The sequence below is a fragment of the Astatotilapia calliptera genome, chromosome 9 (genome assembly GCF_900246225.1).
Source record: "Astatotilapia calliptera chromosome 9, fAstCal1.2, whole genome shotgun sequence".
Taxonomy (NCBI): Eukaryota; Metazoa; Chordata; class Actinopteri; order Cichliformes; family Cichlidae; genus Astatotilapia; species Astatotilapia calliptera.
In genome coordinates, this window is record NC_039310.1 from 21,354,821 (window position 1) to 21,369,428 (window position 14,608).

At 43.8% G+C, this 14,608-nt stretch overlaps 1 protein-coding gene across 1 annotated transcript in view; it reads right to left on the reverse strand.

Annotated features, from left to right (window-relative positions):
• The window catches only part of fam49bb (family with sequence similarity 49 member Bb), a 41,409-nt gene that overhangs the window by 17,184 nt on the left and 9,617 nt on the right, over positions 1-14,608 (reverse strand). Inside the window, exon 2 of the mRNA XM_026179892.1 lies at positions 8,908-8,996. The gene's annotated coding sequence lies outside the window, so the exon portion shown is untranslated. The remainder of the gene's footprint in view (positions 1-8,907; positions 8,997-14,608) is intronic.

Consider the following 14,608-nt stretch of genomic DNA (forward strand, 5'->3'; position numbering starts at 1 on the left):
CAGCAGCATGATACAGAAACCTAAAGCATATATTTTTTTAATATTTATTAACCAGTGACCATTGCACCTTTTTAGAGCATAAGGCAGGGGTGTCCAGCTCCAGGCCTCAAGGGCCAGTGTACTGCAGGTCAGGTTAGATGTGTCCTTGATCCGACACAGCTGATTTAAATGGCTAAATTACCTCCTCAACATGTCTTGAAGTTCTCCAGAGGCCTGGTAATGAACTACTTATTTGATTCAGGTATGTTGACCCAGGGTGAGATCTAAAACCTGCAGGACACCCCTGGCATAGGGTATCAAAGTGGACCTCTTAAGCTCATTTCTAGCTTCACGTTTGGACTCCACTGGAGTAGCTTTGCATGATTCGTGGTTCAAAATAATCCTTGGGTCAGTCTGAAACGAGCTGGTTTAGCTTTCCTCCCTTTAAGTTTCTTCTGATTCGCTGCTCCCCATTAAGGTTTGAACAGCAGCTGTTTAATATGATCCATATAATCCATCCTTCCATCAAACAAAGCACAACAGGTCATTTGTACATCTTCTTCATGGTTTCTAAGACTAATAAACTGTACAGGATAGGCACCAGTTTAGCTCACAAGGTGAGCAGGCGACCATACGCCCCAAGGCTGAAATGCAGCAGACCAACCAGAAGCTCGTGCATTTTCACCTCAGTTGCTCTCTCTGCTTTCCTGACCCACTCTCTACTAAACTGTCTACTAAAGCAAAAAGCTTCAAAAACCTCTACAGAACAGAAAGTGAACCAGACAGGATCACAATCGTGGTCCAGCTAAGAACGGGAACCAAATCCAAACAGCATCCCTCCAAGTTTGTCTCTTCCTGTGATCAATGCTGCTTAGCAGTGTTTCTGACAGTCACATTACACAACAATGAGCTCAAATTCATTTCAGTGGAGCTTCTGCACACCTGAGCCACGTGCAAGCTTCTTTTTCTTTTTTTTTAAATGTACTCTGATAATAAAACAAACGAGTTCCTGCTTAACTCATTCACTGCCAGCCATTGGCAGTGAATGAGTTAAACCCATTGACTCATTCACTGCAATTGACGGCTATAGACGTCAATGGCAGTGAATGAGTTAAAACCTAGGTGTGCCAATTTCTTGCTGTACAGAAAGCTGATCAGTGAGAGTCAAAGAATTTGGCCTGTAAGCAGAAATAATAACATCATTGATATCATTAAAACTGATCAATGGTCAGCGTGGTCAGTGTTGAGCTTTTTGTTTTAAGTGCCTTAAACTATTAAGATTAACTGGGTAAACAGATGTTAAATGGAGTACAGATAGAGCAGCACCAAAACCAAAGCAAAGCCTGAGCACAGAATCTGTATTTGCAGGGACATAAAGACACCGCAGTCCAATTATCCAGAATTGAGATCAGCTGGAGATTTCTGCACCAGCAAGGATGGTGGTTAACTTCCAGGAGATAAATCTCATTTAGAGACAAACTTTTTAAGCTAGCTAACCAGATTTTACTGGTTATTCTATTAACTTAAAGTTTCAAAGGAAAATGTTAATTCTGCTCAAAAAATGAATATGCCCAAAATAGGTGACCAGACGCATTTGAAGACAGGAGCTGAGATTTGTTTAGAGACTTGCTACCAGAAGTGAGTCATACTTTTATACAACTACAGCACCAGGGTTTCTGATCCTTGGAGGAAGATGTTTTTGCCACACCCGTAGGAAAACCAGAGCACTGCAATACAATTATATGTTTAAGTTTTGTTTGCCTATAATGGGCAAAAAAAAAAAAAAAAAAAGGAGAGCAGGACAATGAAAAGATTTCTGTCAAGTGTGTTTCTGGAAACAAACTCCTAACTTTACTGCAGGTAGGCCAATCAAAGTCACACAAATTTACCAGTGTGCCCTCACTCACTGTTAACTGGAATTTGTTACCACCCAGTATGATTTATGGTTATTTATGTAGGGCCTGTGAAAACGACCCAGTTTTTGTGGCTATGATGATCTTCAAGTGCTTTGCAGGTATGAGGAGGCGACGAAGACCCACACATACAGTATATATACTGTATATGTACACACACACACATTCTCACAAGTCAGCTGCGAGTTGTGCAATGAAAAGCGACACCCTTGCGCCGCTCTCTGCTGTCAATCCTCCGACTCCTCGAAAGCGCAGAGCTACAGAGGCTGACAGACATTTGATAAGTCAGAGATCTGCTACAGTTTGTAGAGAGAGAAACGGTGGCAGCCTTAGCCCTCGGTGACGGGGTGGAGATGGACGGGCTTTGCGAGAGAGGGGTCGGGGCAGAACAGTGACGCAATTCAATTTTGGCAGGCAGATGTCACCCGAGATGAGTGGCAGGTGAAGAGCCAAAACGTTCGAGCGAGGGTCTGCAGAGACGGGGGCAAATCACGCCAGCGCAGGTGATTCTGGAAGACAGGGAGGTGCTGCGACAGAGCAAAGTACACACTCAGCAGTCAGGAGCAGAGGTTGAGACGGGGCGCTTTTAAAATGCATGAGATGCATCGTGTAGGGAGGATTCTTGAATGTTGAAAACCGAGCACTGGGTCATGTCCCTTTTTTTTTTTTTTTTTGTTTTCGAAGTGCGATGAGCAGACAGTTTTTAAATGACTGAATGACGAGTTGAAGCTGAATTTGTCCAAGTCGTCATTTGCCCTGTTTTGTTTTTATTTAGTTGTTTTGTTACAAGTAATAGATTATATCAAAAAATAAATATTTGGTAGTAGGAATCCTAAATTTAACTTGAATATATTCTAATAAATATTTGGTGTGCATTTAAAATGAGCTTCTCTCTGATTTCCTGTGCATCAGCATGAAATCAGTGGATGAACAGTGATATTTTTTTTAACTTTTATTTACTTCAAAAGCGCCTCTACAAACTGTGTCACCAGCCAAATCCACAGACCACCTGCAAAGCCCCACCTGCCTTGTCCGGTCTCATCAAACTACCCTCCTCTAATGTGACCTGAATGTCTGACCGTGCCAACGCCAGCACCTCACTGGCTGTCGGAAAGCGGCACCTGATGCAGCCTCGGAAAGCGATGAGAGCTGTCACCGACTTCACCCTGCTGGATGATGTGGGCACTACCCCAACACCATCTCCATCATCATTATCTTCTACTGCCACCTTTCAGCTGCTCGCTGACTGGGCAGAGCAGCCTGGGCTCGCAGCGCTTCAACGAGGGCACTGGCAGCCTTGCAGGCCCGGCGCTGCTCCCCTGTGCCGTTTAAAATGAGGTCATTTAAAGGACGGGGATTTGCGTGGCTGCGTTTCAAAGTCCACTAGAGAATCTTAAAGTCCAGAGAAAAGAAAAAAAGAGCAAATTAAATCTGTCCATTATGCAAATTTCTTCCACCAAAATTCATCAAAAGAACCACTTACAGATAACTGACTTTGCTGTTTATTTGGACTTTTTCTTTAAAGATGTATTTCCAACAATTTGTGTAACTAAGTGTAACTGGTTGCTTAGTGATAGCGTAGTGAAGAAAGTGCAGACACTATATTAAAGAGAGTTTGAGCAGTACCCAGCAGTCCTGGCATGTCCTGGGCACCACAGAGAAGCCGACGACAATCTTGGTGTTGTTTTGAACCCCCCCGCTGAGACATCGCGTGCTCTCAATGAGGGTGGGAAGGGAGGGGAGGGCTGCCTCCAAGGCCAGGGGGCAGAATCTGACAAGCTGGAGCCCGCGCAGCTCTCCCATTGGCTGAGCCGGCCTAACCAACAGCTCGCTGTATCCATGGAGTCGAAAAAAATTTGGTGCCATTGAAAAGAATGCAGCAGCCAATCAGGTTCGAGCTCCCGGTGAAGAGCGAGTACAGTAGTAGTAAGACTTGAAAGCGCACGAATATATTAATACAGATGAGGTAATGCGCCAAAAACAGCGGATTAGCAGGATAGTAAAATCAACTACAGATGATGGAGAAGTGTCTGAACCCATCTGTTAGTGACTGGATTGGATGTGATTTCATTTTTCTGTGTAGCTCAGCAAATTCTCTAATTTTTATTAAAGATGAAAATCTAGTTTTACTGCTGAACACGTGCAGATCGTTGCAATAAAAACACGATAAAGGCGGACTTTCACACTGACACCCTGCCATTATTCCAGGAAAATGTCATCCGACTGAAGCTACAATCCAAAACAAATATGTGCAGATTACAGACGGTGGAGGGAGGTTCAAGCCCATTCGGTGAAGAGACCAAAACAGTGCCACGCCCATGCAGCAGCCTGACCTCAGAATGGCACTGCCTTTTTTTAAAAACATCTCCCAGCTCTGTGCCTCTCCATTTAATAAAAAGCGGGACAGGGCTGAAACCGAGCACTGCCGCGGCCATCCTTGCAGAAACGGCTCGGGGCAACTGGAAAGCTGGCTGATGCGAGGGAGGGATAGTGCTGACATTCCACTACTCGGCTGCAGCATGAGAATCCACGTGTCCCGCTGCTTTACTATGGAGGGAAAAACAACGCCCTCCCTTCCCCAGCCTCCGTGCGGAGCGTCACGTGGGCTCTGCCGTGGACGGGCTGAGAGCTTGCCTGGGGTGTCTGTCTGTGTTTGTGTGTGTGGATAGGGGTAGGAGTGGGGGTGGGATGGGGCAAGGCATGTGTGTGAGAGATGAGTGTGTTTATGTTTGCAATAAACACAGCCTGTAACAGGAAATGCAGAGCTCATTTTGATCAGGGTGAAATGATTAAAATATAAAACAAATGCAAAATAAAAGTGCAGGTATGGACGCGTGCTGAATATTATTGCGTGCGTGGAAGGGGAGGGATTTGAAGCGTCACACTGCGGCAGAGGCGGGCAGAACTAGGCAGCTTTAAACTTGACCTAGATTCCCCGGGTGACACGCCACATCGCATTAGCCCACTCGGCCAGACCTGGACCCGCCGGAGCTCGCTGACACTGGCCTGACTCGACAGGCAGAAAATGGGGGAGCACTTCCCAAATGGGACTGGCATGCGTCCCCATTTCCCCCTAACCCCCCCCCCCTCATCTCCTCCTCACCCCCCACCCACCCCAACTATCTCCTACCGATCTCACCCAGCTGACTAAAAATTGCTTGGGGGGGTGCAAGGTGACGAGAAAAAGGGAGGAGCAGCGGGGGCAGGCTACGATTTGTTTGTTTATGTGGGTGAACTCTCTGAACTCGTAGCCACGCCTCTGTATTGTTGCACCCGCGTAAACATCGGCTAATACCCCACTCACCCAGATTCGGGGCAAATCAAAACAAACCTACAGGAAGACAGACGGCGTCACTTGAGGTGACATCCGGTATCGGCCGTCTCGTCTTTCTCCAGCTAAAAACATCCCCTGTCGCCAACAGCTGTAACGAACTCAGTTATGAAAACTGCCGTTCTGTCCAGAGAAGCAGATCAGAGAGGAAGGATGAAAGCGGGAGCGCCTCATCCTCTGCTAAGCGCTGCTTTCTGGACGGCACCTGATGAAAGATGGAAACCATGGCAACAGGCAGATGCACCAGAGTCAGCTAAAACGCGGGCTTCATTGAGCTCTGTGGAGAGGCTCTTAGTGCCGCTCTTCAGTCACACCAACAGACAGGGAAGAGAGAGAGAGAACAGGGCTCACAGGCTGGATGATGTTAATTTCAGATCAATCCTCCTTATTTTAAAAATATTCAAATCAGGAGGCTCAGTGACATTTGCATCATCTTTCATATAAATTTACTTTTTCATTTTCTGCTCCATCCACCTCAGAGCCAGGCCCTTCACACCCTCCCACTCTGCCCTTGAGAGTCCTCTGACTTCTTCCTGGTATGTGTGAGGAGATCATTAACAGGGAGTGGGGTTAGCATTGACTCGCTGTCCTGTTCTAAGTGCCACCTCCCTCGGGGCATCTGCCTCCTAAATCCATTCACATACATTCTCCCTCGTTCCTCTGCAGAAACAACGCCCCCACCCCACCCTAAACCATCATTACTTGCCTGACCTTTGACTGACTCACCAACATCAGCAGCATCTTTTAATCTTACTTACAAAAGCATTCGGGAAGAGATGAATTTCCAATTTAAGCCTAATTTCAATTTTAGAATCAAACATAATCCTTGCATGTTTTTTCCTCCTGCAGAATATTACCCCAACAGGATTTTGGGTGGGGCACAGAGGAGGTTTGGGAGTGATGATGAGTGTCAGATTGTAGAGAACTGACATTTATATTGAGTAGGAGGCGAGTGCCATCTGGAGGAGGAAAGCAGCTGTGCAGAGAAGGCAGGAAGGATGAGAGCCACTCCCAAAGCTTGTACCGGCACATTTATGCATCTTTTTGTTTACTTTTACAAATGCAAACAGGAAGTGGGAATATTTACAATAAACTGATTTTACTGTAAACTGTCTCTTGATGGAAACCCTGCAGAATACTTCTGCAAGGCTTGCAAATTTCATTTTACTAAGTTGGAGAGAAGGTCTGATGCCAGATCCAACAGCGCCATCCGGTGTTAACAACTATTTAAGGCTAAACGCTCCCATATCTCTTGGGGAAAAATGACACTATTTCCATTGACAAGAAATAGAAATAATATATGTCAGTTCCAAGTTTAAAACTAGCTTTCCACATGTTCGGTTTTTCTGGCGCATATGGCCGCAGTCTGCGAGCTTCCTGACGGAAAACCTGGGCAGGAAGTTACACGGCGTCAAGCCTCCAGCGGCATAAATAATAGATAACCTAGGAGAAGCTGGGGGCTTTTAACTGACATAACGAGCCACTCTACATATTACACCCTTTCAGACGCATCATCTCAAATGACCTAGTCAGAGGGTGGGGTTGGCTGAGAGCAGGAGGCCAGAACAGCTTCCATATGCTGAGTCAGGAGTGGAGAAACTGATATTCATTTAGTATGTAATAAATAAATAAATAAATAAATAAATAAATAATAATAATAACAGCTTATTATGTGATCTACCAGCTGAATCACTTAAACTGGTCTAAAAACAGCTTCTATCTGTAATTTAGTGCAAGTTTAGAGCTATATATAGAAGACAATTACACATATTTTGCATTCATGTCCATAACAATAACACTTCAAGGCTTCACCAGCTGGGGGCAGTATTGATCCAATTATAAGAGCCAAGAACAGCTTCATCTATGGCTGCCACCTTCCCCCTGGTTTAAGCAGGGTTAATCCGCCCTTCCACACAGACCTCAGGCTGCTGCATTAACTCATTCCCTTTCTTCACGTATAGTCCATCACATGTTTGTTCCCCTGCACCGCTGCAGGGTCGTATACTGCACAGCAACCAAAACAGCAACCGTTCAGGCCGATTTAAGTGAATAGATTTGAGTCTCAATAAGGCACTGCAGAAGCATTAGCCTATACACACGCATACACACTACAAGCCTCACATGGGGACACACACTGACTTAGCAATCCTATATATGAACCACCTGAGGCTTAGCTGTCAAAGCAGCCTAGCATTCCAGCTCCACAGCTGAGCCAATCAAATGATAGCTGTGTGGCATGGTAACAATCTCCAAGGAGACACAGAGGAAAATACAACAGGGATGGGCACGCATACGAGCAGGGAGAGATGAACGACACAGCACTAAAATATTCGTCTAAAATCACCAGGAGTGAGTTTGAGTCCACAATTGACCAACTACTAAACACCGTCCACCACCAGAGCTGCCAGCTCATCACGGGAGCCGTGACCCCGTGCCCTGTGGTTATATAAACACTCTGGCCTTGATGGGGGGGGACAGGAAGCCGGGAGCACCTACATTACTCAACTCCTTTTTATGGCCCACAATGCATTTCATTTCCTGTGCCAGCATTACACATACACCCACAGCACTGCACATTAGGACTATAACAGGCATAGGTGCACCACAGGCGGTCTTACATAATGACATGTCTGTATTTGTGCACAGAGAGCTACTAATGCTTAAACGTCAATGAGATGAGGTGATGGTTGTCAGAAAAGTAGGCTGAAATTTTATGAACGCGGGCCATTACAGCAGTAGCTCTTCCACCAGCGACAAGAAGATAAATGGTGAAGATTTTCTAATTATTTTTACGAGTGAATGCACTTTTATGCTCAGAGATTTGTTAAATTGGGATAGTCTGAGGTGAAAAGACACAAACTCAAGCACCTAGTGACCTGGCCTCAATTTTCCCTTAAAAATGTGCTTTATAACCAATTTTCCCTGAGATCTGGCCTGAGAATGCAAAGTATGCCACTTCTGTTTGTGATTGAAGCCAAACTTTGTAATAGAAACAGCAGCTAACTGAATTTTCTCCCACCTATACTGATCCCACATTAGCATGGAAAAAAAAAACACTAGCAGTGGAAAGAAAGCAAAATGAACTGACTCAGCCTCTATTTAGGGAAATGCTTCCATTCAATTCAACGCGCTTCAGTATGTGCCAATGACCTAAACAACTGGAAAAATATAGTTACACAAATGAATGACGGCAGTATTTATGATGATCTCAAAAGCCTTTAAGCACCTGCAGTGAATGCAAATAAGGAAACATATCAGTTGTGAATATGTGCAGGTATAAATAGACATGCAAACAAAATAACAGCAGATAAGCAGATGGTAATCAGGGGTGGGAAAAGAAAGATGCTGAGGATAAAAATAGCTTCAATTTTTGCATTGATGAAAATGATGCACGTGTGCAACTTGCGGACTTTGAGTGGGAATTTTATACTGTTCCAATGGAAATAACCACAGACTAGCGTGCAGTATAAGGTTCAAAGCTAATATAATCATTGAGCAGTCTGACTTAGTGAGCACTGTCCGGACATGCATTTGCTTTGCAGAGTGAATTTCCTGCTTTGTGTTTACATGTTGCCACAACACGGCACAAAGATTTGTCATTGAAAGTTTAAATTATTATGAACCGTTCCAGTTTTTTCCCTATTTGATTAGCACATCAACAGAAAAGCATCTTTTAGGACTTACCAGCAGTGGAGCTGTGTGTCTGGCAGGAGCAGGGAGGCCCGGCCTGGCAGGTGGCCCCGGGGTCACAGTCCTCCAGCAGAGGTCAGCCTCTGAAACAAAGATCAACAGCAACAAAACATAAAACTTTACAATCTAGAGCTTGAAAAAAATCCTAAAAAACATCCGCAACTAGAGATAACAAGACGTGGCATCACTGCTCCTCCTGCAGACAAAGTTCAACTAAATAATTTGAAATGCACCAAAAAAAACAAAACAAAAACAACAAAAAAAACTCCACAGCTAAGCAACTATTTTGTGCATTTTGACTTTACCAAAATTGGACAACACTACTGTTGCACACTTCACACATACTGGTTACACCCTTTAGAAATGACTGCCTGTCTTTGGGTTCCCTTTTAAAATGAGCTGTAGCACACAAAAAAGGAAACACAGCACTATGAGAGAAAATGCAAACACAAACAATAGGCAATAACTGGCCTGTTCTATCCTAATGCGACTACCTTGAGAAATATGGGCCAGAGTAAGTGAATTTTTAGAAAGGAGAAAAAAAGAAGCATGGAACAAACAGAATCGCATGAAAAAAGCACACCACTTCCTATTGTGTAACACTTCCTCTGATTCACTTCAGGTTTTCTACAAGACTCCACGCTTCCTCCTGTAAGAGGACTACAGCACAACTCACTCACCCCACTCACGTTTGAGTCCTTTTATTGAGATGTGGAAACGCCTAAACCCGCCACATTAATAAGAAATCGAAGCGACTGAAACGTTTAGCACACGTTTTGTGCATCTGGTTGGTTCTTAGGTCTAAATAAGAAGAGAATAACCTCACGACTCTCAGTTTCAAGATTCAACAGTCTCTGCAAGCCACAAGCTCGTTTCACAAGTCATGCAGCCCTGATTGAGAGTGCACGCTCAGTAGACTGTGAGACCATTAGGACCGAGGCAGCTCTCTTCTCGCCAGCCTGCATACAAATGCACAGCGGTGGCATCAGTGCTGGTCATGCATGAATGTGATCAGACTTCAAACCCCAGAACCACAAGAACAGTGAAGCCTGAGAGAGACTTGTTGAGCAGAGGGCAAACGTGATGAAATAAGACACTGTCAAAGGGCTAAGCTACACACGAGAAACCAGAGAAGAAGAAAATAAGACTAAACAAGGAAGATACACCCCCTTTTTTCAGGTTCACAAGAATGTAACAGCCTCTCCTATTTTACTTTTATCCCCGTTAATGTAATGTGACTTGCTCTTAATCCAACAGAGCTGACATGCCATAGGAAACATTTGTAGCAGGGCATCATGGGAGTCCGCTATGCATCTCAAACACAGCTGGGGTCACAACATACAGCCAAATCATCGCTTGAATATCGCTTGAGGTTACATTTAAGCCTACATCATGCAGAGCAGTATGTCAGCTGTGGTGCTACAGTTAAGGTTTGGTTCTGTAATATCAAACAGTGCAAGTCAGCTGCTGAAGACACAGCATGGCAGGATATTTAATCAGCTACATTACAGCAGAGAGGCGTGGCAGTAAAAAAAAGACAGCATTTTGATATACTGTTAATAATAATCAAAGTGTTTTTATTGAGTTTTCAGAAAGCATACCATTCATACTTGATATACTGTTAGACTTGTGATTCTGCACAAGTCCCACAGACTATTAAAATTAAAGTTCCATTAGTCTTGCCATTGTAGATGGACTTTCATGCAAAATGTAATTAAAAATATTAAAACAATACTTGAGGAATAAGAAAATCCAACTACTCAGAAGTCTACTGTGCATAAACTGCTTCCTTTAAAGTCTGTGTATGCCAACTGTTCTGACTTAATACTAAATCAAGCCACGTCCTCCAGGGCTGGAAAATGAAGACAAATCTGTAGTGCCTGAAACTGCAGTTCCTCTAACAGCCACATGTGGCCGGCCCCATAAGTGAGTTTAGTGATCCCCATAGACCAGGGGTGGGCAACTCCAGGCCTTGAAGGCTGGTGTCCTGCAGGTTTTAGATCTCACCCTGGGTCAACACACCTGAATCACATGATTAGTAGGGGTGCAACAATACACAAAATTCAGGGTTGGTTCATACTTTGGTGTCAGGGTTCAATATTTTTTCGATACAAAAAAAATGTTCATGCCATTTTAATTTATTGAAATTATAAATATATATTTTAACTCAAAAGTACAGTTTTTAAATTGAATGTTGCTGAAATAAAGTAATAAAAAAAACAAATTTGATCGAGAAATCACTCATCTTTGGAAAAGAGCTCGTTGGCTCATTCCAATGATGATGTCAGTGTAAATGTGCAGTCATATTCCCACTAGTGCTGTCAGCGTTAATCTCGTTAAAATGACATTAACGTGGCCATAACGCAGCAAATCTCCGTTAACGAGTTACCGCGGATCGCCCTGTGCGTGGGGCTGGACGGCGTCAGCACGTTAACGAGCTAACTGCGCTAACGCACTAGTTGCCACCCATGTAATTGAGCATTGCGTGGCACATCAGACATACTGTTTTAAATTTGTCCATGACGCGTTTACCATCAGGGTCATACTTCACATGAAAACCAAAATAGTTCCAAAGGCCAGATCTGAATGAGGGTGGGGGAGGTTGTTGAGGCAGTTGCCATGTTGCAACTGCGCTGCGCTCAGTGGATCTGCGCTCGACAGTGCAGCCTAGGCGGAGTAGTCGAACGCAGATCCACTTAGCTCTCAACACAGACAGTATCGTCAGAAGAAAAGTTGATAAAATAAATTAAAAAAAATTTTATTGTTCGATACCAGTATTGTTGCACCCCATAATGATTAGTTCATTAGCAGGCCTCTGGAGAACTTCAGGACATTTTGAGGAGGTCATTTAGCCATTTAAATCAGCTGTGTTGGCTCAAGGATGCCCTCGAGGCCTGGAGTTTCCCTCCCCTGCCATAGACTCATGTTATAATCGCCACTCTCTTCATAACAATTCTAGTGAAGTGATTTTTTTTTTTTAATCACTTCACAACCTTGATACTGGAGTTGCCACATGTTGATGATAAATCAGTGGGTCACGTAGTTGTTAAGTCCATGTACTAAACACAAAGTGCAGAGGGGCTTAACCCAACACAGATTGTATTGTCTGATCGTGCTAGTGGATGGAAATTCATTTCCACTTTAAGGTAGACATTGTACAATAATACAGAGAAAATCCCAGCAATCACATGATGCTCTTTGAGCAAGCGCTTGGTGACAATGAGAAGGAAAAACTCCCTTTTAATAGGAAGAAACCTCCAGTAGAACCAGGCATCATCCAACATATCACTGTGGTTGTGTTAGAGCCAGAGTTGTGACTGTACAAAACTTCATCAGAATCCATTCAACTGATGAGACATTTACATGTGAAGAAAGCACTGGAGTGCAGGCGAGCTGCTAGCTTGGCTAAAAAGTCAAGCACATAGGTTAGATGCTACTTCATAGTGCTTTGTTACAGCTAATACAATAAATACGAGGCTGCCCAAGCTCGCTCTCTCTCTCTCTCTCTCTCGCCTGTAAATTAAATCAGATTATCCTGGGGCAAATGACTAAGATCAGTTCTTCTAACCACCACCATGCTTTTGAGGTGCATGGCTCAACCTGTGAGTGCAGAAGTACACAGTCATTCACTTGAGTGCTGCTGCAGGAAAAGACCCACACGATGAGCTCATTCAGCGCACTCAGGCTGTGTGTGAGCATGTGTGCGAGCGGTGATTCAACTTTGCTCACTCCTCCAAGCAGCGTTTAAAAAAAAAAAAAAAAAAATCAAAGCAATCAGAGACAAAACAGTTAACAGTTAACCGATGTGGGCGTTTCACAGTTTGGGGTTTTAGTCACCTCAGAGGCAGCTACGCTTTTCCCAACAGGTACTTCATCCGAACATGGTCAATCTAAATAAAACCAAGACAGAAGGAGCGGCTAAATGCAATTTTCATTACACTCCAGTTACAAACATAAACAAAAACTCCAGCGAACTACATGCTGGAGTGGCATGGCAACGAGCTTTCTCCTAACCATGTGCTCACTTCCTGCTCCTTCATTTATTTCCTTGTTTTGATTATGAAAAAACAAAAAAGGGGGGCAGGGTCGCTGCATACCAGAGCTGGATTGGTCTGTTCTGCACAGTGTATAAAATATTACAGTTTTGCTGTTGGATCACAAAAGCTCCAACAATAAGTGCTTGTGTAGCAAACTCATATTGGACTGTGCTCTCTCGGATTGCAGGAGCAATAAGCTAACACACCGTGTACACTTGTTTGGCTTTAATTCTACTCAGCCACATGAAGGACTCAATAAATGTGGGACAGCGTGTGTGGCCCTGATGCTGTGTGCACTACAAACACTAAAACATGTGCTGCATAAGGTAATCAGTGAGATTTGGAGCACATCGGGTTGTCATCCACATGGATAAAACCAATTTTGAGCTTCAGATGTTTCAGTTGTAAAAGAATATTTGAACTGCCTAAGCCATCGGAGGCCTTTGTGTGGAGCTTGCATGTATGGCTCTGCCATATCATACCATTCACGGTAATACCGGTATAATGTTGGGCAACGATAAGAAAATGAAATATCGCGATAGAATATGGGTAAAACGCACATGCGCAGTATCTTTGTTTTCATACGCACATGGCGGAAAAAGCATGGCGGAGAATGAGAAGGGCGAAAGCGGATCGTTGAATGAAACGGATGAACCAGAATTGGTTTGTAAAAATGCTCCAACTTCAGTGATGTGGAACTGGTTTGGCTTTCGTCCATCAGATACACAACAAAGCACTATTTTTGGTAGAGCATGCTAGCGGGCCGTCGTTATTACCATGTTTTTTGGAAAATACGGCACACTTAAAATCAATCCTTTGATTTTTCTGAAAATCGACAGTGCCCCTTATAACCCCGTGTGCCTTATGTATGAATTCTGGTTGTGTTTACTGACCTCGAAACGATTTTATGTACACGGCGCTCGAAAATCTGTCAAATGTTTTAGTACGACTTTGCTAAGCTACGAAGCCGCACCGCTTGATGGATTGTCGGAGCATTACGGCTGTCGTAGGCAGGAGCTTCGGAGTGATACGTACTGTGCTTCAATATAGTATTACAGTATTGTGTGTGTATAACCTCTTTTTAAGTTTTGTGGATATTATACATGGTTATGCTGAGGATATGTCGGCCAATTTCCACTGAAAATGCCTTTTGGTTGAACTGTCAGCGAGGAATTTGCATTTTCACTCTTAAATTTTTATATAACTTTAATGCACATAAAAAAACAGCTGCTTGTTGAAGTGAAAATACATTGATGGGGGTTTTTTTGGGGGGGGGGGTGCACTAATAAAGTTGTGGAGTTGCAAAGTATTTTTTCTAGTGTCAATTATATCGTCAGTTATATCGTTATCACAAATTTTCAAATGTCTATCGTGATAAATATTTTTGGTCATATCGCCCTGCTCTACTTGCATGTTCTCCTCATGCCTTCATGGGCTCCATGAGGGTACTCCAGCTTCCTCCCACAGACCAAAGAAATGCATGTTAGGTTAAATGGTTAAGTCGGTTGTAGGTGCAAATGTGAGTGTGTTGGCCCTGTGATTGCCTGTTGACCTGTACTGGGTAACCCCACCTCACACCCAACAACATACGGGGATAAGCCCCAGTACTCCTGCAACCCTTAACTGAATAAGTGCTTAAGAAGTTGGATGGAAAGTTA